Source organism: Lepisosteus oculatus, chromosome 14 (genome assembly GCF_040954835.1).
Source record: "Lepisosteus oculatus isolate fLepOcu1 chromosome 14, fLepOcu1.hap2, whole genome shotgun sequence".
Lineage (NCBI taxonomy): Eukaryota > Metazoa > Chordata > Actinopteri > Semionotiformes > Lepisosteidae > Lepisosteus > Lepisosteus oculatus.
Window position 1 is genome coordinate 13,132,909 of NC_090709.1, and position 23,737 is coordinate 13,156,645.

At 42.9% G+C, this 23,737-nt stretch overlaps 1 protein-coding gene and 2 non-coding genes across 3 annotated transcripts in view; 1 reads left to right on the forward strand and 2 right to left on the reverse strand.

The window, feature by feature from the left end:
• The window catches only part of LOC138242764 (zinc finger protein 271-like), a 1,399,044-nt gene that overhangs the window by 512,917 nt on the left and 862,390 nt on the right, over positions 1-23,737 (forward strand). The gene's annotated exons all lie outside the window — the stretch shown is intronic.
• trnav-cac (transfer RNA valine (anticodon CAC)) lies at positions 15,988-16,060 on the reverse strand. Its single transcript has one exon. It is a non-coding gene; the product is annotated as a tRNA-Val (tRNA).
• Positions 17,415-17,487, reverse strand: trnav-aac (transfer RNA valine (anticodon AAC)). The gene has a single exon. It is a non-coding gene; the product is annotated as a tRNA-Val (tRNA).

Sequence of the window (23,737 nt, forward strand, 5' to 3'; positions counted from 1 at the left end):
GTTTCTTTGTTGTAAAACAAGTCATCCTTTGGGGAATAAAAACTCTCCCTCTAGTCTGGTGGGTATCTCCTGTATTTGCCCCATATTCCCAGGGCTTCTCAGCTGAGTGATCCAAAGCTGATCTGTAAGGAGCTGAATTCCACAGTGGGTTACAACAGACCCTGGTGGGAGAATGGGCAGGGGAGGGCCAGTTGTGCTCCTGAACTAGTCCCCTTCTCTCCTACTCTTGTATTTGCATCACAATCTATAAACTCCAGCCCTATTGCTTTTCTTCCAGTTCATTTTTTTTTAAATACAGCTCGTGAATTATGTATACTCTTGTGAAGTATCAAGAAAGCACTCTTACCTTTATTTCACGTACACAGCAGACCGCTTGACAAAAAATAAATAAATAAAAGCGCTATTCCCGACGGTCTAGCAAAGTAACCACAACTCCAATAACTTTAACTAGAGGAAGAAAACCCAGTTTCTACTCAAAAGGAAAAATCATTAAAATCATAAATCTCCAACACTGGCTGGAGACTCTGTGTATCCGCGCTCAGCGGTTATATAGGACAGGACTCGGCGCGCAGCAGGTGCGGCTCATTGCTCTGCGCTCCCCGTGCGGAATGCGTGTCTCCTCCTTCAAGACTCGTAACACCGCTGCATACTGTACATCCCTCTTAAATCCCAGAAACACAGAAACTCCGGGGTGTTTCTGTGAGTCAGTACTGGGTTTCTCTGTTCGAGGTTACAAGCAGAAACAATAAAAGCACTGAAAGCAGGAAGTTATTTCTGCTCGTAGGCATAAACGTGTAAAAATAAATGTTCTGATTCCTAAAACCCTAAAAAAATCCATCTAAGTCTCCCTTTCGTTCCCAATGCACATTACTGAATATAAACCAGTCAAGTTCAGGTACTTTTCTGATGTATCTGAATAGTTCTGGCGCAGCTGTTATAACAAAGATACTTACGAACTTTCATACGAGCTCTTGCCGTTTTTAAATTGAATATTTTTTTTGACCAGCATCACTCATAGTAAGGATCTGACCAATTACATTCCTGAATTTTAAACGCATTTAGTATTTATTTTTAACTTGTTTTATTTTAAAAAAAAATACACACCTGTTTTAAGGTTTTCTAGCCATTTTTAGCATATTGTAAGTGGATATTTTTCAAACATTTTATGTTTTTAAATCGTATGAAACACAATCAACCCATTGTAACTTCCCATTGATAATTCCTGAGCTTTATAACTGTGTATTAATTCTTTTTACCTTGTTTTAATAATTTTTGTATTATTTTTGCATTTTACAGAGCTTTTTAATATATTTTGAGCATTTTAGTCATTTTAAAATAGGACTATCAATGCTCCTGACTTTTAAACCTGAATTTATTCTGACATTATTCTCTCCACCTGTAGATGAGGGAGGTATTTGATTTTAAATTTGTTGATTTGGTGGGGGAAATATACATTCATTTCCTTGTATGTATCACCAGTGGGAAACTTGGCATTTTTTGGATGAATTGCAATCTTTACTGCAAGGCCTTCAGACTGATATAGAAATGACTGGAGATTTAAATGACACATTTGATAAATCATTCATAATAAATACAATTTATTTAATTTAAAGCATAAAATTTGCTTTAAAAAGAAAACCACAATTTGTACAATATCATATTTCAATATCGATGTTCAGATGAAGATTTTGAAGATTTTAATATCATTGAAAAGTACATCGATTTTGGGACAAGGTATGCATCTGAATAATCCTTCCTCCTGGAAAGAAGGAAAAAAAAGTTTTGAGTCTCAGTCTTCAGGATCCCCCCCAAAAAACGTGCAAATTTGTTTCCGATGTATTTTGGATAAAGATATAACTCTCATAGAAGATACATTTTATCAGTTGAATGCAGTCGATACTTTCGACTTTTTATATGATGATAGGACCTACATTTAGGGCTCAGTACTGATAACACTGCTGCTATTGATGGAGTAGAAATAAGTGATGTACTGGCAGTTTTTTTTTTTCTGAGGCAAGAAGTCCTAGAACACCTCCTATAAAAATGTTAAGATTCAGAGCGAAAACTATTTTTCCACCTCACCTAATGCTATTGCATTAACGAGGCTGAAGTTGGCTTCTTATTCGCCAGCCGCTGCTTAGCGTTTTTCGTTCCATCTGAAATGCTGCTGCTGTGATGTTATGTCGTCTTTCGCCTGTAGATGGCTCTCTACAGTCATTTTTAAAAATACTTATCCCGATGTATTACTGTACATTTCCTCAGTAAAGGGGAATATGTAAGTAGATATGTAATATCTACTATCTAAAATGTGTAAGTAGAGACTGTCCAAATTGCATTTTTGTATTGTAATTGCATTTTTGTATGAAACACATTTCAGAAACACAACTCACAATAAAACAAACTGGCATGTTATACCAGGAGTAAATAAGACAAAGGCAAAACGTAAATTCACTGGCACTTTCTGCATATTTTCCACGACCTTGCCTTCTGATCATAAAAAGTCTCAAACTCTTGCATTTTACAAGAAATTTTAATATAGCAGTTTTAAATGGGACATTTAGTACATGGCATATGAGACTATATGGTTAACTGAGGATGAGCAGAGGGTGATCAAACCTACCTCCTGGTTATAAAAATGTCTAAAAATTCTGACACTGATGTGTGAGAGACAATGGAAAAGACTATCAAAATCCTGAACTTCAGGACATGTACCATTTTTTAAATACGACCTTCTGAACATGGCATGAGAGAATACATTGTCAAATGGTAAATGCAATGTTTGCTATATTTCTAGGGCCCTCCCTCCTGATTTTAAAATCGTCTCATATTTCTGACATCAAGGTGTGAGACACAATATAACAGACTGTCAAAATCCTGAACTTCAGGACATTTTATGATACCATTTTAAAAATATGACCCTCTGAGCATGGCATGTGAGAAAATGGCATGTGAGAATGCATTGGGAAAAGGTGAATGCAATTTCTGCTGAATTGCTATGGCCCACCCTCCTGATTACAAACTCGTCTCACAATTCTGACACTGAGGTGTGAGACACAATGTAACAGACACTATTAAATCGTGAAGTACAAGAGATTATACTGTTACGTTTTTTTTTTAATATTGACCCTTTGGCATGTGAGGACTTGTAGTCAACAAAATAGCACACATTCTGCCAATTTGCTTTGTCCCTCCTTCCTCGTTACCAAAACATCTTAGTATACCAACACTAAGGTAAATGTCTCTAAATCCAGAAAGTAAGTTGTCAAAGTATATCGGAGTCAACCGATACTGATCAGGTTCTGCTGATGCTGAGCCCGCAGCCTTCACCATAAGGCCCAATTCCCCAAGCCTGCTGACCTTATATGTCCATCCCTTCTCGTCAAAATTTGTATTTTCACAGGGTACCCTTCAGAAATTGCAGTATAGAATGAAAAAAACTCCAATAGATATCGGCCACTGTTGGCGATTTTCCTTTAAGATAGATAGATAATACTTTATTAATCCCGTAGGGAAATTGACAAATGATTCTCCAGAAATTTTACGGAGTGTATGACTTTCACTGAGACCGAGAAGTGTTAAGCTGTACATGAGTCTTTGTGGCTCGGTTGTTAACCAAAAGGGTGGTGGTTTGAGACCTCCCAGGGACGCTATGAGCCTTTTAATGAACACACCCTCTTCACTTCATTTCTCCATGGCCGGTCTTGTACCGCAATCAAATACAGAGCCTGCAGGGGGCAGTAAGCCCGCATATATAGCTCACTGTGTATATAATGAAGAAGCGGAGGTTAGTTTCTCATCTGCATGTTGCAGAGCCTTATGCAACTCGTACCAACAGTTGGGGTTTGATCCCTGCACAGGCTATTAGTTGAAAGACCATTGTAAATGATGTGTAACAGATTTATCCAGCTGGCTTTTATGTTTCATACTAAATTGCTATCTTGAAACCAAAATAATTAGAAATATGGAACACAACTGTTGTTCCCCATGAAGGAAAGCTGTTTTACACTGACGTCACTCCTTTTTATTTAATCCAGATTTTAAAAACAACTCCGCCCTATCAAAGGAAAATGTTACACAAAAGTTGGAAAGCACACTCTGAATCCATCTGTATATTTGATTTCCACAATCCGTTCAAGGCTGCCTATGTTAATCGTAAGTGTATAGATGAAACATTTAATATATTGTTCAGTTTAAATCAAAATGCTTTAATACTACAAGAGAGAAGTATAGTATGGAGGATGCGACAAATGTGTGATTTCTTGGAAGAAAACTACTTTTCTTTGCGTTCGAAATTAATCGAAACAATTGACACACAAACCCTTTGTCTTTTTTAATGAGATTATATCTTTAAACAGACAAATGTATAAAATGTGTTTTTTTTTACCTAGAGATTTTGGACAGGGGCAATGTATTACTAGTAGAGGCTGCTGACTAATTAACACTACTGTCTGGAGATCAGCTCCATTTGCAATAAAAAAATGTGCGTAACAAAGCTGGAGAGCAGCTGAACTTGTGCTCAGTAGTCAGTATGGTGCTGAGGGTTCAATACTGGAATTGTTGTATTAGCACGAGCTGCACAGGCTCTGAATCAGACCATTTCAATTAGTCTGATCAGTGCAGGACAAGTTAATGTAAAATTATTGCTTTGTCTGTCTCTTGTTTGTATATAAATGAATGTCTCTGATAATTTAATGTTAGTTTTTAATTTAGTTTTAGTTTTACGATGTAGGTCATGCGTTGATATATGACATGTCTCATTCCTGATTCAGCTCATGCTCCATAGGAGAGAAGAGATTCCTCCTGTTTCTCGTACAACCATATCAGAACAGAAGCCCATGTCACCCAGCTCTGATTCAAGATCGAGTTGCATCTTCAACATTTTGTTTTTGTTTCTGATCATAATTTTCTTTAGTTATGATCAATATTGAACTTTTTCTAAATAAAACAAAAATAATCAAACATGCAGGCATATTTTTGAAAAGTATTAGGAGTTGACAGGGCGCTCCTTCGGAATAATCATCAGAAAATGTGAGAAAAGGAAAGTTACGTAAACTCTCACACACAGCATTAAAGATTGTAATCTGATTGTAAAAAAACTAGCTGTCTCCCGTCGGTAATCAAACCCCGGTGACAGGCAGGGACACAAAACAACTTTACTAACTAGGAGCGCTTGCTAGCTATTAGGAGGCATTTACTCTTAAGTATGTTACTGTTTTGGGTTTTGACTTTAATTTTACAAAAGTAAAGGCACACGGCACATGTGTGGCACATCACGTCCGAGTTTAGTGACAACTACCTCAGAGATTGTAAGCTGGGACAACACGGGGGAGAGTGGTGGTCCTGCACCAAGACCACCTGGCACCCTACCAGGTCGATGGTACGACCACCTGGCACGATGGGGCATCCGTGGGCCGCCAGCCGCCACCACGCCGCAGTGGCCACTCACGCAGAGTCCTGCAGCCTTAAGCAGAGTATGAGTACAGCCTAAGGGGGGTGTTCGACGTTGGCGGGACGCCAGACGCTTCAGGTGGGGGCAGTGTAACGCAGTGGTGAGGAGGACGCGCACCTTGGCGCTCATAGTACCGTGGAGCAGGCTGGGAGTTGTAGCCGTGAAGAGTCTGAGGGTCAGCACGATGACCAGCGGCTGACCCTGCATATGTAAATAGTGTCTTAGTAGTTTTAGTGTCCTGTATAGCTTTATAAGTGTATAGCCTGTAGTTAACGGGTTACCACCCTATCCATGTGTACGTGTTCTGTCGGTCTCCTCATGTGTGTGTATATCCTCTGTTTGGTTTTTGTGTGGTTTTGATAGGAGAATAAAGCAGTTGCTTGGTTTACTATCATGTTTCCACTTGTCTTTTGTCCTGAGGGAACCTGAAAATGCTACATGATCAAATTATTAAAATAATAATTATTAAAATATCAGATTATGTTTGTGCAACATTTCGTGCACAGTATGCCGTATTTAACAATAAAACAACAGTCACAACGTGGGCTTTACACGCAGTCTGGGGTATTTTCCCCTTTTATATTTTGGCTGCTTTATATCAAACCTGTTAAACTCCTAAAAGTGCACAGTAGCTTGTACTTAATAAAAATATACAATTTTTTGTATAAACCGCTTGTTATGGATTCGGTCAGAGAAACCGAAACCAAGTAGTGAACCCACTTGCGGGAGCCGACAGAGACGAGTCGTGATCCTAATACCGTAGCCGAAGGAGAGAGCCGAGAGTCCAAGGGAAGCCAGTGATCCAAACCGAGAGGGAGTAGCCAAAGCCAAACCGTAATCCAAAACCGTAGACGAAGGGGAGAGCCGAGAATCCAAGGGAAGCCAGTGAACCAAACTAGAAGAAAGCAACCGAAGCCGAGCCGTAATCCAATAGATGTAGTAAAAGGGGAAAAACCAAAGTCAGAACCAGAACAGTACGAGGAGGTTGAAGGCGTAGCGCAACTAAGAAGCTCGAAAGGGAAACAATACTGAGCGAGGGGGTAGGGAAAGACTAATGCTTAAATACCAGATGAGACGGAGGTGTGGTGGTGAAAGCGTACACTGATAGGTGGACTGATGAACTAAGGCTACGCCTTCTTCTGCCTCTTTTGTTGCCGAGAGGCAGGGATCGTTACATTACCCCCCTCTCTATGGGCGGCTCCCGATGCCCTAGCTGGACGATTAGGGAAACTCTGATGGAAATCCCGGATCAGGTTTGAATCCAGTATATCTCTTTCCGCTACCCACGACCGCTCCTCTGGACCGTAGCCCTCCCAATCCACTAGGTATTGCAGGGATCCACGAGACCATCGGGAATCTAAGATCTTATTTACAGTGTAGGCAGGAAGTCCATCAATTACATGAGGTGGTGGGGGTTTTTGTTGCGGTTTAGACAGAGTGGATCTGCGAAAGGGCTTAAGGAGGGAAACATGGAACGTAGGGTGAATCCTGGCACAAGGCCAGCCGATAAGTTACAGGGGTAACCTGGGTGAGGACACGAAAAGGGCCGATGAACCTGGGAGCCAGCTTGCCAGAAGGTTGCTTTAGAGGAAGGTTGTGGGTAGATAACCAGACAAATTGTCCACGTCGAAATCTGGGTATGGTTCGACGGTGCCGATCCGCCACGGTCTTCTGCCGAGTTGCAGTGTGAAGAAGGGTGGCTTTAGCCTTCTTCCAGAATTCCTGTAGGTTAGCGATATATTCTTGAACAGAAGGAACTTCTGTGTCCGGTGGGGAGTCCTGGAAGAGAGGGGGCTGATAACCTAAGGCACACTTGAATAGAGACATGCCAGTCGATGAAGTATACAAAGAATTATGAGCATATTCTGCCCACGGAAGCAATGATACCCAGTTATCTTGGGTAGATGAGATATATGCCCGTAAGTAGGTTAGCAGTTCTTGATTCATACGTTCAGTTTGACCATTGGCCTGCGGGTGGTAAGCTGAAGTAAGCGAAACTGAGGCTCCCAGTGATTTACAGAAGGCCTTCCAAAATCGTGAAATAAACTGGGGGCCCCTATCGGAAACAATGTCTTTAGGGATGCCATGAAGACGGAAGATATGCAGTACGAACAGGTCTGCTAGTTCCCTAGCTGAGGGCAAGGAAGGTAGGGGAATAAAATGGGCGGATTTCGAGAAACGATCTACTACAACCATGACTGTCGTGTATCCTTGGCTTGGTGGAAGGTCAGTAATGAAATCAACTGAGAGGTGGGTCCAAGGACAGTCGGGGATAGGTAAGGGTTGAAGAGGGCCTGCCGCCCTCATCCGAGAAGACTTAATTCGGGAACATATAGAGCAGGATTGGACATACTCCTTGACATCCTTAACCATGGTTGGCCACCAGAAATCTCTAGAGATGAATTCCAAGGTACGTCGGAATCCAGGGTGTCCGTCGAAGCGGGAATCATATCCCCATTGTAAGACAGAAGATCTGACTGGGGTTGAGACAAATAACTTGTCCTGAGGGCACTGAGGAGGTACAGTTTGTCCAGCCAAGGCGCATCTAACTATGACTTCTATGTCCCATCTGACAGCTGCCAGGAATCTACCAGAAGGGATGATGGGTTCAGGAAGCAGTTCAGCCTCAGGGGGGTCGTGGATCCGTGAGAGAGCATCAGCTTTGATGTTCTTAGAGCCTGGAGTGTAGGTGATAAGGAAATTAAATCTGGAGAAAAGAGGGACCATCTGGCCTGGCGAGGACATACACGTTTGGCCGATTGTAAATACTCCAAGTTTTTGTGATCTGTGTATATCAAGAATGGATGATGAGCTCCCTCCAGCCAGTGCCTCCATTCCTCCAATGCTAACTTAATAGCCAGAAGCTCACGATAACCAACATCATAGTTCATCTGTGCAGGGGATAACTTCTTAGTAGGCGCAGGGGTGAAGAATCTGTTTTTCTCCATGACGTTGAGAGAGAACAGCGCCCACACCATGGCCAGAAGCGTCCACCTCAACAACAAAAGGAAAAGAAGGATCAGGGTGTTTCAGGATGAGGGCAGTAGTGAAAAGGTGTTTCAGGTGCTGAAATGCCTCTTCTGCTTGAGGGGTCCATTTACCTTGTCTGGGTCCTTTGCGAGTTAAACAGGTTATGGGAGCAACCACCGAGCTAAAGTTTCAAATAAACCTCCTATAGAAGTTGGCAAAACCAAGAAACCGTTGTATGTGTTTAAGGTTCCTGGGTGTGGGCCAATCAGTAATTGCAGAGACTTTACTTGAGTCCATTTCCACCCCTTCTGGAGAGATGATGTAACCTAAAAAGTGAATCCTAGAAGCATTAAAAGTGCACTTCTCCAGTTTGACATAAAGTTTATTCTTTATGAGCCGGGAGAGTACTTCTCTGACATGGAGAACATGATCCTGGGTATTAGATAAGGTATTAGAGACAATTAGAATGTCATCAAGGTATACCAAGACAAACCTTTGTAGCAGATCACAAAAAATATCATTAATAAAGGTTTGAAACACTGCTGGGGCATTTACCAAACCAAAAGGCATGACCAAATATTCATAATGTCCATGGGTTGTCATGAATGCCGTCTTCCACTCGTCCCCTTCCCAAATACGGATTAAATTATAAGTCCCTCGTAGATCCAGTTTGATGAAGATCTTGGCGCCATGCACGGACTCAAGCGCTGCCGGAATTAGGGGCAAAGGGTACTGGTTCTTAATAGTGATCTCATTAAGGCCACTATAATCAATACAGGGACGGAGCCCACCATCCTTCTTTTCCACCAAAAAAAACTGGCACAAGCAGGAGAAGTGGATGGGCGTATAATTCCAGCCTTCAGAGAATCTTGTATTTATATTTTCAGGGCCTCGGATTCCATATTGGAGAGTGGAATATACGACCTTTAGGAGGAATAGTTCCTGGCAAAAGGTCGATGGCACAGTCATAATGTCGGTGGGGTGGGAGAGCCAAGGCCTCTTGCTCATTGAAGGCTTTCTGTAGATCAGAATATTGGGGGGGGTATCGTAGGAACACCAGAAGGGGGCGTTTCCATGAGTGCAACTCTTACAACCTTGCAGACAACAGCAACTACCAATACATTGGGGTCCCCAAGTTAAAATTTCTCTACGGGACCATGAAATGTTAGGGTCATTCTGTTGGAGCCAGGGAAAGCCTAGTACAAGGGGATGTGATGGTGTCTCGAGGAGATAAAACCAGATATCTTCCACATGTATGGCGCCAATTTGCAATCTTATTAATTCAGTTTGCCATCTTATAAGTCCTGGAGACACTGGGGAACCATCAATAGATTGTCCACGAAGAGGAGGAGTCACCTGGGTCAGGGGTAATTTCCAAGCTTGAGCTAAGGAGGCGTCAATGAAGTTCCCTGCTGCCCCCGAGTCAATAAAAGCAAGTGGCGTCTGTTTAATACCCCAAAACAGTGTAGACATAATAGAAAATCCTGAGGAAAACTTAGAGGATTGAGTTAACTCACTCACCACAGGATCTTGAGTAATAGGGAGGCGCCTCAAAGATGAATGTAAAGCAGGGCAGTCAGCTTTAAAGTGTCCTAATTTTCCACAGAACATACAGCGGCCCTCTCGTCTGCGTCTCTCTCTTTCTTCTGGAGTTAACCGGGTGTGGGCAATTTCCATAGATTATTCCGAGTCTAGAGTGTTGGTAGGTGGTGGCCGAGGAACCTCTAGTATCTGTGTCTGAGATCTTTCTCTATTCCTCTGACAAATTCTAAACTCTAATTCCAACACCTGGGAAATTACTTCCTCCAAAGTTCTGCCCAACTGTGGTATAGTTACCAGGTGATCCTTTATTTCTTCACATAACCCTTGCGGAAAAAGAAAAATGAGGACCTCATCCTCCCAGTGAGACTGTGCTGCTGCTACGTGAAGGTTTATGGCATAATCCTGGGCAGACCTGCGGCCCTGGCGGATAGATGAGACGAAGGAGAGAGCCGAGAGTCCAGGGGAAGCCAGAGATCCAAACTGAGAAAGAGCAACCGAAGCCGAGCCGTAATCCAAAAAATGTAGTAAAAGTGGAGAAACCAAAGTCAGAACCAGAACAGTACGAAGAGGTAGAAGGCGTAGCGCAACTAAGTAGCTCGAAAGGAAAACCAATACTGAGCGAGGAGGTAGGGAAAGAAATACAAGATGCTTAAGGTGCTTAAATACAAGATGAGACGGAGGTGTGGTGGTGAAAGCGTACAGTGATAGGTAGACTAATGAACTAAGACTACGCCTTCTTCTGCCTCTTTCGTTGCCGGGAGGCAGGAATCGTAACACATGGTTCTAGTGTAATACTGCTACTACAGCTACTACTACTGCTGCCACTGACACAACTGCAACTAATAAAATTTTACAGCTACTCCTACTGCTACTACTAATGTTACTAAAGCTACTAGTAGTACTGTTACTGCTACTAATACTGCTGCCACTGACACAACTGCTAATACCACTACTACCATTACTACTACGACCATGACTTCAGATTCTAATACTAATTCTGATACTAATACTCCTGCTACTATTACTGCTGTCATTACTACTAATAGTGATAAAAACAGAGCACTCACAGCTCTGTAGACATTGGTCTGGACTCTAGAAAGTGATTCCATTTGCAAGCAGCTCTGGACCTCAACACCTGTTGATGGGTCACTTCTATCAGACACAACATTGGAGCCCAAGCCCACCTACAAACACATTCACACACAGAGAGATACAGTATACACCTACACACTCACACACATTCACACACACAGACACTACACATACTGACTAACACCATACACATTTATACACACAATCAGACACATACATGCACAAATACAAACTAGCACACATTCACAGACACACACATACTGTAGACACTACACTCAGAGATACACACCCACACACTGATACGCACACATTTACAGAATCACACATAGACAGTACACATACTCACAGACACAAACTCACACACTGATGGACATCACATACACTCTTACCTACAGTTACACTATAACAAACACTAACAAAAATACCACTAATATGACAACAGTAACACTATCACTATGACTAACACTATCATTATTACTAACTATAACACAAAGTTACTACTACACTACTAATACTAATAATAACAGTAATAATTCAGGTGGGTAGCTGCGTCAGCATGCGTAGGCTGCAAAGGAACAACTAATAGGTTTTATTCCATGCTGAAAAAAAGAAGAAAGAGAGAAAGAAAGAGTGTGATACCTGAAGTAGGCTCCACGGCCGAAACGTTGTGTTCTCTTTCTTCTTTTTTTCAGCATGGAATAAACCTATTTCTTGTTCCATAACAGTAATAATATCACTTAAACTAACATGACTACTAGTGTAAATAGTCTAACAGTATATCCATAATAAGCACTAATATTAACATGAATACTAGCATTAATATTAAAACTACCAGTTGTACTCTCACTAATTTTAACATGAATACACTAGTATTAGTATTAGTAGCTGTCCGTGACGTCACACCGCTCTTTGTGATGAAGGCGAGACACCTAGCCGGGCACAGTGACTTGGCACGTGTCGCCGTGGTTACCATACTTATGATTTGTAAACAAATAGAAAATGCATTTTAACTGTTACTTAAACAAATTTATCAACTTGGAATATAATTCTCTAGTTCTAGGATTAAATTCCTAAATAATAATTTGAATAACCATTCTTTAATTTCGGATTGAACATTATTAACACTAAACGCACTATGGGACTGTAATTGATCGATACAGGCGGTATTGACCATTTTCTAGATATTTAAAACAGGGTCAAGAACGGGAAAAGAATCAGTACTCACCAGTCGATGAAGTTAATCGTTTATTCAACGGTTCTTCAGTTGAATTAATTGGTTGTCGATAGATAAGTGATCAATAACTCTTCGCAGTGCGTTCCGCGCACCTCCCGCGGTCTCGCTCGCTGATCCCGACGCTCTGGCTGGTGTCTCTGACGTCACAGTGCTCTTTCTGACATAAACAGATGCAGCCATTCAAAACAAGTGGGCGGTACCGCATTATTTTGCGGTGGGCTTTACACAGTCCACCGCGAGTTACCGTAAATTCTCCTATAATACCGCAAAAAAATAATAGTATCCGGAATTTCCGCAAGGTGGAGCTAATGAAGCTCAACCTCTCATGTTTGAGCTGTCGCCATCAAAGTCTTTAACGAAGATATTACTAATAGTATTAATAATGAATGACCTTGGACAAGCTGTAAACTCAAAGTATTGCCCTGGTCCACATTCTTTTTTTCATTGACCGTTTTTGTAAAAGTAACACCACAGCATTTTGCAATCACACATTTGTTTCCAATCATGCAAAGTACAGTAATTTTTGAGAATCGATTCACCATACCTTTCACATGCTCATAAAAGAGATTGATTTAGGAACATAACATATTACTGTATGCAAACTGTACTGTATACAGTATGTATATGTATATTTAAGGTGGGTAGCTGCGTCAGCATGCGTAGGCTGCAAAGGAACAAGTAATAGGTTTATTCCATGCTGAAAAAAAGAAGAAAGAGAACACAACGTTTCGGCCGTGGAGCCTTCTTCAGGTGTGAGAGAGACAGGGCAGTAGGCAAAGGTAAAGTAGCGGGAGAACAAAGGTTGGGAGGGAGGAGGAGTGAGAGGCGGGAGCAGGGGACAGAAAGAGAGGCCAATCAAGAGGTGTGAAGTCAGAATGGGTGCAGAGAGGTGTGAAATGAAACTTCCAATGAATGGAGAAAATTTAAAAGAACAGTAATCTGTCGTTAAGGGAAGGGAGAATGTGTGATCCTAACTGCAGAATAATTTTAGTTTCGGTGGTCTTTCTGATGTATGAGTTCGGAAAACCGTCTTTGAGAACACAGACGGAGAGATTAGTGTGGTCGTGGCCGTCAGAGGTGAAATGAGAAACAATGGGCTTGGAGAGATCTTTAATCTTCACAGCCCTGACGTGTTCTCTGAAGCGGTCTCCGAGTCTCCTTCCTGTTTCTCCAATGTAGATGGCTGGGCATTTACTGCAAGAGATACAGTAAATAAGGTTGCTGGAGGTACAAGATGCTGTCTGGGTGATCCGGAATTGTCCTGAGGGGCCTTGAATGAGTGTGGTGGTGGCTGTGTACTTGCAGGTGATACAGCGAGCTCTGTTGCAAGGGAAAGTGCCTGGTGTGGATGGTTGTTGAGGGCGGTCAAAGGAGCTGTGAACAAGGAGGTTACGCAGATTAGGTGGTCGGCGATATGAGATGATAGGGCGATCAGAAAAGAGGGCCCCAATGGAGGGATCATCCTGTAGGATGGAAAAATTCTGGTTAATGGTCCTGGGGATAGGAAGTGTGTTAGGGTGGTAAGGAAGCACCAAGGGAATGCGGTTGTTACGGCGGGAGTTCCTGATCGGGTTGATGGTCCGGGGGGTGTTTTTGGCTCGGGCAAGGGCCCTGTCAATCACACTGCTGGGATATCCTCTGTTGATAAAAAATGAGTACATTTCGAGGGCTTGGTTCTCGAAGTCGATGTCGTCGCTGCATAGTCTTCGTAACCTAAGGAACTGTGAAAAAGGAAGAGAGTTTTTAGTGTGGTTGGGGTGAAATGAGCTGTACAGGAGGTAGCTGTGTGAATCCGTGGGTTTGTAATAAACTGAAGTGGAAAGTCGGGGGTAGTTGATAGACAAGTGGATGTCTAGAAACGGAAGAGTGGTGGAAGATATGTGAACTGTATATTTGAGGGACGGGTGGAAGTTGGTGAAATGTTGCAGGAAGAACTCGAGCTGATCGTTGGAGCATGTGGCGGCACCGACGCAATCATCAATATATCGTTTGTAGAGGTCAGGGACATAGCCAGTGTAGGAGGCGAAGAAGCGTTCTTCTACCCAGCCGACAAAAATGTTTGCATAGCTGGGTCCCATTCTGGTGCCCATGGCAACTCCACTGACCTGTTGGTAAAAAAGATTATTGAAAGAGAATGCGTTCAGTGTGAGGACCAATTCTGCAAGGCGTACCAGGGTGTGGGTGGGTGGATCAAGCACTGTGCGTTTGTCCAGCGTGTGCTTGAGTGCTTTAAGGCCGTCATTATGGGGAATGACGGTGTACAGAGATGTGATGTCCATGGTAAAAATGTGGCATTCGGTACCCTGAAATTGGAAATCATTGAAAAGTTGGAGCGCGTGGTTGGTGTCTTTGATGTATGAGGGAAGATCTTCAACCAGCGGTCTCATGAGGCTGTCGAGAAAGGCTGAGATGTAAGTAGTTGGACAGTTACATGCTGATACGATGGGGCGTCCAGGGGTGTCCGGTTTGTGGATTTTGGGGAGGAGGTAAAAGACATTATATTTAATGTCTTAACTGTGCCCGTTTAAGTATTGAATATTCATATCTAATTTTACCACTGAAGGGAAATCTTAGTACCTGAGCATAAAAAGAATAGGAGCATACTGTAACACGTGTGAAGGCCATAAACGATATTAATTTTGGAACTTAAACATACAGTATATGGCTGGTCTCGGTACTTTAAAGAAAACATACACACCAGTATTCCATTTCTCCCTAAACATTTTAAGCATCGAAGTCTTTAACTAACGTGATACCGGAGTCAACAAGCATACTTTTAAAATTTGATTAAAAGGGAATATAATATGGAATCGCGTATCTAAAGAAATTAATAACGATATAATTATATTCATGTACCGCAACACAAGAATAGTACACGCTGTACATTGTCTGTTGATAATGTTTCTGTAGTGCTTTTTCAGCCCTCCCCATGTGACCTTGCTGGTGGCGCTGTGGGTAAGGCTCCCAACTTCCCTATCACAATGTCTGTGATCAAATCCCACTGAAGCCATGACTCTCTCTTTAACAAACATTTCTTTGAAAAAATGAAACGTTTCCCTTGGTCAGAGATTAAATAAAACCTCACTCGCACCAAACAAATTTATATTTCTAAATATAAATATTTCAAAATATCACAATATGATCGAATTTAAGTCATTTTAATAACAATGAATAGTCAACTAGTGGTAGTGGTAAAATTCCATATAAATATTCAATGCTAAAATGGGCACAGTAAAGACATTTACTGTAAATCTTTCTACGACCGACCAACGGACCACGAGTGCCCCTGTCGGTCAACCAATCACGCACCGCGGTGTTTTGCATCAATTACCTCCGGCACTTTGAATGGCTGCATCTGTATAACATCTCCAAAAAAAAAACACACCGGGCTTTGAAGAGAGGAGATTCATAACAGCTGGAGAAGGTGTAATATTTGTGTGCGTCAGCAGTGAAACTGCATGTTGATTGATGGAGGGCTGAGCGGGGAATAACGGTTGCTCAGGGTCACAGGTCATAGTGAATTTAGGAGCTAACTGGTTCGGAGTTACAGGTTAAATAATAAAGAGTTTGTTCGATTGTCACATCTTCGTCCTGGGTTCTTAATTTTTACACTATACGTGTAGGAGAAACAAGACAGTGTGTGTGTGCCCAGGTAATTCTGGGAGACAGATCGAATTTGTGCGTGGCAACAAAAGAAGTCTGTTTCCGCCCGGTTTCGAACCGGGGACCTTTCGCGTGTGAGGCGAACGTGATAACCACTACACTATGGAAACAGTGGTAAGACGTGCCCAGCGGCCCAGAGCTGAGCTTCGCCAGCTGCTTCCAGTGCCTTTATTGGAGTGCGCTGATGGACCGTGCTCTCTCTCCAGAGACCAGCACGCCTGTCATGGACGGAGCAGGAAAGGCGGCGCCACATTCTACAGCCCTCTCCACGCAATCGACGAAATCGAGCTACTGAAGTGGAGAAAATCGCCTCTCCAGAAAGTGCAAATATCATCTTGGAGAGTATAAATCCTATTGCCGAAGGTCAGCCCTGTCTACCAGAGTAACCCTCCCACAGCGGTGATCAGCTCGTCTCACACGCGAGAAGTTTCGGTTGGAAACAAGCGCCCCCTCTTCTCGCACGTTTTGCACGTTCGAGTGGTTTTAATGCGGCTCCTTCGTACACGGTGCTGATCTTTTGGAAAGCAGGAGGCAAAACCGACACGTTCGCATACCGAGAGTCGAACCCGGGCCGCATGGGTGAAAACCAGGAATCCTAACCCCTAGACCATATGGCAGCGAACAACCACACTGTTCCCGGCATCATGCAAGCAAACTACATAAATATGAGAAAACACGCAAGAGAGTTGTAACTCAGAGTGTCGAAGGGTCGATGTATACTGGGGCTCAGTTGAAATGCAACGTCAGGACTTTTCCGAATTATGTCACACGAAGAGAGCACAGCCTTTTCCGCCCTGCCACGTCTGTATCGGTAACTCGCCGTGATCGTATAGTGGTCAGTACTTTGCGGTGTGGCCGCAACAACCCCGGTTCGAATCCAGGTCATGGCGGAATAGGGGCGTCTGCTTTTACTACTTGCACGAATGAAGGCAAAAAAAAGCCAATCGATGTGAACGAACGGCGCTTTGCAGAGGAGTACTGCCTGACTGGATCGTTGATGAACAACAGAGGCCACTCCGACCTCTTCTCGGTTTTCTTCAATGACTTACTAAGGATTTTCTTCACATTCGCCCATGCAGGGGAAGCCAGTTACACCAAAGCAAACGCAGGAAAGTGCATTTCAAGCAAAGACCAGGAGGGACTTGTTTACACCGAGAGTGGTCGGAGAATGGAACAATGCGCCCAGCCCTGTTGCTGGAGCCGATTCTTGATGAGATCTTGGACTCACTAAGAGGCCCCCGCTGGATGCTAATCTTTCTGTTGTTCTTGCAGGTCCTGTGCTGCTTTTGAGCCGACAGAGCTTGTCCTGGTCTGTCGGCACAGCCCAATTGCAAATGATCGGCTCCGCGTACAGAAGGAACGTGCGTTTGGTACAAGAGTGCACGAAGGCACCGGAAATACATTGGGAACAAATGACCGGTCGCTCAAGACCTCTGTGAAGTACAGGAGCGTGCAAAACGAGACTGTTTCCACCCGGTCTCGAACCGGGGACCTTTCGCGTGTTAAGCGAACATGATAGCCGCTACACTACGGAAACGGTGAAAGATAAGAATCACGAGAATCAATTTAATTCCTAAGGGTTATGTACTTGTTTTGAGAATCTAATGTAGAAGTTTTAAACAAGTTCAATTACGAAATGGTCTAAATGAATGATATACCGAACTTATGTCCTCTTGATATGTGTAACTCTTTGTAACTGAATTAATTTATATCTTTTGTATTCTGATAACTCTTACGATAAGATCTGTTAGGTTTACATGCATATTCTATATATTAATAAATGTATCCTCGTGTATTAGTACCTGTTGAGGTACTTTGAGTTATATCGCATGGTTGGATTCTAAGACCATTAAAAGAATCAATTTTGTGATTTACTGCCACAAAAATAATTGTCCCAGTAAATGCCCAAACCCCTACAGAACTGGTGCCTTGTGAGAGCACACTATAACAGTGTGTGATCTCCTGTCCCAGCCTGAGGAGCAGACAGCGAGCCTGTCTCTCAATAATAATAATACAGTGTGTGATCTCCTATCTTAGCCTGAGGAACAGACAATGAACCTGTCTCTCAATAATAATAACCTAGTGTGGAATGTCCTGTCCCAGTCTGAAGAACAAATAGTGAGCATGTCTCTCAATAATAATAGAACAGTGTGTGATCTCCAGTCCCAGCTAGAGGAACAGACAGTGAGCATGTCTCTCAACAATAATATGAATAAACTGTGTGATCTCCTGTCCCAGCCTGAGGAACAGACAGTGAGCCTGTCTCTCAATAATAATAATACAGTGTGTGACTTCCTGTCCCAGCCTGAAGAACAGACAGGAGTGAGCCAGTCTCTCAATAATAATAAAGCAGATTACAATCTCCTGTAACAGCCTAAGGAACAGTCAGGAAAGAGCAGGTCTCTCGATAATAATAATACAGTGTGTGTTCTCCTGTCCCAGCCTGAAGAACAGACAGGAGTGAGCCAGTCTTTCAATAATAATAAAGCAGATTACAATCTCCTGTAACAGCCTAAGGAACAGTCAGGAAAGAGCAGGTCTCTCGATAATAATAATACAGTGTGTGTTCTCCTGTCCCAGCCTGAGGAACAGACAGTGAGCCTGTCTCTCAATAATAATAATACATTGTGTGACCTCCTGTTTCAATCTGAGGAACAGACTGGAGTGAGCCAGTCTCTCAATAATAATAAAGCAGATTATAATCTCCTGTAACAGCCTAAGGAACAGTCAGGAAAGAGCAGGTCTCTCGATAATAATAATACAGTGTGTGTTCTCCTGTCCCAGCCTGAGGAACAGACAGTGAGCCTATCTCTCAATAATAATAATAATACAGTGAGACTTTCTGTCCCAGCCTGAGGAAAAGACAGTAAGCTTGTCTCTCAATAATAATAATACAGTGTGTGATCTCCTGTCCCAGCCTGGGGAACACTGAGCCTATCTCTCAATACTAATAATACAGTGTGTCATTTCCTGCCCCAGTCAGAGGAACAGTGAGCTTGTCTCTCAATATTAATAATACAGTCTGATCTCCTGTCCCAGCCTGAGGAACAGTGAGCCTGTCTCTAAATAATAATAATACAGTGTGTGATCTCCTGTTTCAGCCTAAGGAACAGCAGTGAGCTTGTCTCTCAATAATAATAATACAGTGTGTGATCTCCTGTCCCAGCCCAAATGACGACACAGTGTGCCTATCTGTCAATAATAATAATACAGGGTGCGATCTCCTGTCCCAGCCTGATGAACAGTGTGCCTGTCAATCAATAATAATAATACAGTATGTGATCTCCTGCTCCAGCCTGAGGAACAGACAGTGAGACTGTCTCTCAATAATAATAATACAGTGTGATATTCTGTCCCAGCCTGGGGAACATACAGTGAGCCTGTCTCTCAATAATAATAATCCAGTGTGTGATCTCCTGTTCAAGCCCAAGCGAAGACACAGTGAGCCTATCTGTCAATAATAGTAATATAGTGTGTGATCTCCTGTCCCAGTCTGAGGAACAGACAGTCAGCCTATCTGTCAATAATAATAATACAGTGTGTGATCTCCTGTCCCAGCCTGAGGAACAGAGAGTGAGCCTGTCTCTCAGTAATAATACAGTGTGTGATCCTTTGTCCCAGCCTGAGGAACAGACAGTGAGCCTGTCTCTCAATAAAAATAATACAGTGTGTGATCCCCTGTCCCAGCCAGAGGAATAGACAGTGAGCCCGTCTTTAAATAATAATAATACAGTGTGTTATCTCCTGTCCCAGCCTGAGGAACAGTGAGCCTGTCAATCAATAATAATAATACAATATGTGGTGTCCTGTCTCAGCCTGTGGAACAGAGAGTAAGCCTGTCTCTCAATAATAATACAGTGTGTGATCTCCTGTCCCAGCCTGGGGAACAGTGAGCCAGACTCTCAGTAATAATAATAATACAGTGTAATCTACTATCCCAGCATGAGGAACAGTGAGCCTGTCTCTCAATAATAATAATACAGTATGTGACCAACTGTCCCAGACTGAGGAAAAGACAGTGAGTCTGTCTCTCAATAATAATAATATAATATATGACCTCCTGTCCCAGCCTGGGGAACATACAGTGAGCCTGTCTCACTATAATAATATTATAATATATGACCTCCTGTCCCAGCCTGGGGAACATACAGTGAGCCTGTCTCACTATAATAATAATACAGTGTGTGATCTCCTGTCCCAGCCTGAGGAACAGACAGTGAGCCTGTCTCTCAATAATAATAATACAGTGTGTGATCTCCTGTCCCAGCCTGAGGAACAATGAGCCTGTCAAACAATAATAATACAGTATGTGATGTCCTGTCTCAGCCTGAGGAACAGAGAGTAAGCCTGTCTCTCAATAATAATAATTCAGTGTGTGATCTCCTGTCCCAGCCTGAGGAACAAACAGTGAGCCTGTCTTAAAATAATAATAATACAGTGTGGTATCTCCTGTCCCAGCCTGGGGAACAGTGTGCCAGACTCTCAATAATATTAAAAATAATAATACAGTGTGATCTACTGTCCCAACCTGAGGAACAGACAGTAAGGCTGTCTCAATAATAATACAGTGTGTGACCACCTGTCCCAGACTGAGGAAAAGACAGTGAGTCTGTCTCTAAATAATAATAATACAGTGTGGGATCTCCTGTCCCAGCCTGGGGAACATTGAGCCAGACTCTCAATAATAATAATAATACAGTGTGATCTACTGTCCCAGCCTGAGGAACAGACAGTGAGTTTGTCTCTCAATAATAATACAGTGTTATCTCCTCTCCCAGCCTGGGGAACAGACAGTGAGCCTGTCTCTCAATAATAATAATACAGTGTGATGTACTGTCCCAGCCTGGGGAACAGACAGTGAGCCTGTCTCTCGATAATAATAATACAGTGTGTGTTCTCCTGTCCCAGCCTGGGGAACAGTGAGCCAGACTCTCAATAATAATAATAATAATACAGTGTGATCTACTATCCCAGCATGAGGAACAGTGAGCCTGTCTCTCAATAATAATAATACAGTATGTGACCAACTGTCCCAGACTGAGGAAAAGACAGTGAGTCTGTCTCTCAATAATAATAATATAATATATGACCTCCTGTCCCAGCCTGGGGAACATACAGTGAGCCTGTCTCACTATAATAATATTATAATATATGACCTCCTGTCCCAGCCTGGGGAACATACAGTGAGCCTGTCTCACTATAATAATATTATAATATATGACCTCCTGTCCCAGCCTGGGGAACATACAGTGAGCCTGTCTCTCAATAATAATAATACAGTGTGTGATCTCCTGTCCCAGCCTGAGGAACAATGAGCCTGTCAAACAATAATAATACAGTATGTGATGTCCTGTCTCAGCCTGAGGAACAGAGAGTAAGCCTGTCTCTCAATAATAATAATTCAGTGTGTGATCTCCTGTCCCAGCCTGAGGAACAAACAGTGAGCCTGTCTTAAAATAATAATAATACAGTGTGGTATCTCCTGTCCCAGCCTGGGGAACAGTGTGCCAGACTCTCAATAATATTAATAATAATAATACAGTGTGATCTACTGTCCCAACCTGAGGAACAGACAGTAAGGCTGTCTCAATAATAATACAGTGTGTGACCACCTGTCCCAGACTGAGGAAAAGACAGTGAGTCTGTCTCTAAATAATAATAATACAGTGTGGGATCTCCTGTCCCAGCCTGGGGAACATTGAGCCAGACTCTCAATAATAATAATAATACAGTGTGATCTACTGTCCCAGCCTGAGGAACAGACAGTGAGTTTGTCTCTCAATAATAATACAGTGTTATCTCCTCTCCCAGCCTGGGGAACAGACAGTGAGCCTGTCTCTCAATAATAATAATACAGTGTGATGTACTGTCCCAGCCTGGGGAACAGACAGTGAGCCTGTCTCTCGATAATAATAATACAGTGTGTGTTCTCCTGTCCCAGCCTGGGGAACAGTGAGCCAGACTCTCAATAATAATAATAATACAGTGTGATCTACTGTCACAGCCTGAGGAACAGACAGTGAGACTATCTCTCAATAATAATAATATTGTGTGAGCTCCTGACCCAGCCTGGGGAACATACAGTGAGCCTGTCTCTCTATAATAATAATTCAGTGTGTGATCTCCTGTCCCAGCCTGAGGAACAGTTAGCCTGTCAATCAATAATAATGCAGTGTGTGATGTCCTCTCTCAGCTTGAGGAACAGAGAGTAAGCCTGTCTCTCAATAATAATAATTCAGTGTGGGATCTCCTGTCCCAGCCTGAGAAACAAACAGTGAGCCTGTCTCGAAATAATAATAATACAGTGTGGGATCTCCTGTCCCAGCCTGGGGAACAGTGAGCCAGACTCTCAGTAATATTAATAATAATAACACAGTGAGATCTACTGTCCCAGCCTGATGTACAGACAGTGAGCCTGTCTCTCAATAATAATATAGTGTGTGACCACCTGTCCCAGACTGAGGAAAAGACTGAGTCTATCTCTAAATAATAATAATACAGTGTGGGATCTCCTGTCCCAACCTCGGGAACAGTGAGCCAGACTCTCAATAATAATAATACAGTGTGATCTACTGTCCCAACCTGAGGAACAGACAGTGAGCCTGTCTCTCAATAATAATAATACAGTGTGTGATCTCCTGTCCCAGCCTGAGGAACAGACAGTGAACCTCTCTCTCAGTAATAATAATACAGTGTGTGATCTACTGTCCCACCCCAAACGAAGACACAGTGAGCCTGTCTCTCAATAATAATAATACAGTGTGTGATCTCCTGTTCCAGTCTGGGAAACAGAAAGTGAGCCTGTCTCTCAGTAATAATAATATAGTGTGTGATCCACTGTCCCAGCCTGAGGAACAGACAGTGAGCCTGTCTCTCAATAATAATAATACAGTGTGTGATCTCCTGTCCCAGCCTGAGGAACAGACAGTGAGCCTGTCTCTCAATAATAATAATACAGTGTGTGATCTCCTGTCCCAGCCTGAGGAACAGTGAGCAGTCCTAATAGTTACCGCTTTCCTGATTTAGCTCAGCAGCTTTTATTTCGCCTGAAGCGCAAGCAACTTGTGAGAACAGGTTGGGTTTGCTGTGCTCAACTGGCTCGGCGTCTTCGTGTCGTAGCGCCGCAATGGTGTGTTTTCCTTCCTTCTCTTTTCAGCCTGGAAGAAACATTTTACTTGTTCCTTTTGTAGCCGACGCATGCCGACGCATGTGTTGTGTTGTGGATTTTCCCCTTCTTGAATTTGTACTCCTCCTCCCTCTCTCTTCCTATCTTTACCTCTCCCTCTCTCTACCTCTCCCTCTCTCCCTAACCCCCTCTCTCTCCACCACTCTCCCTCTCCCTCGCCCTCCACCTCTCTCCCTCTCTCTACCTCTCTACCTCTCCCTACCCCTCTCTGCTCTCTCTCTCTCACTCTGGAGTTTATTTTCCAGACAGAAATCCAGCTCCGTCCCTCCTGTGGAAGATTGGTGATGCAGGATGAGAGCCCCTAACCGAGAGCACTGCAGCGGCAGGTTCTGTGGTCTGTTTCAAATCCGCCCGCGATGAGACACCGAGGAGAAATGAAGAGCCCCAGTTGCGCTAGAAAATCACCCAGAAAGAGACTTTCAATGTAGGAAAAATAAGTCGTTAGTAACAGACATAATATGTTTGTTTTATTTTTTTAATCGCTGCGATGTGTGACTAAGCTCATACGACCAAGCGTTGCCCCCTTTGTCTAGATCTGGTAACCTGCTCATCGCTGGTGGGCCAGATCGTGTCCCCCGTCACTATACTGGGGCAATAGGAC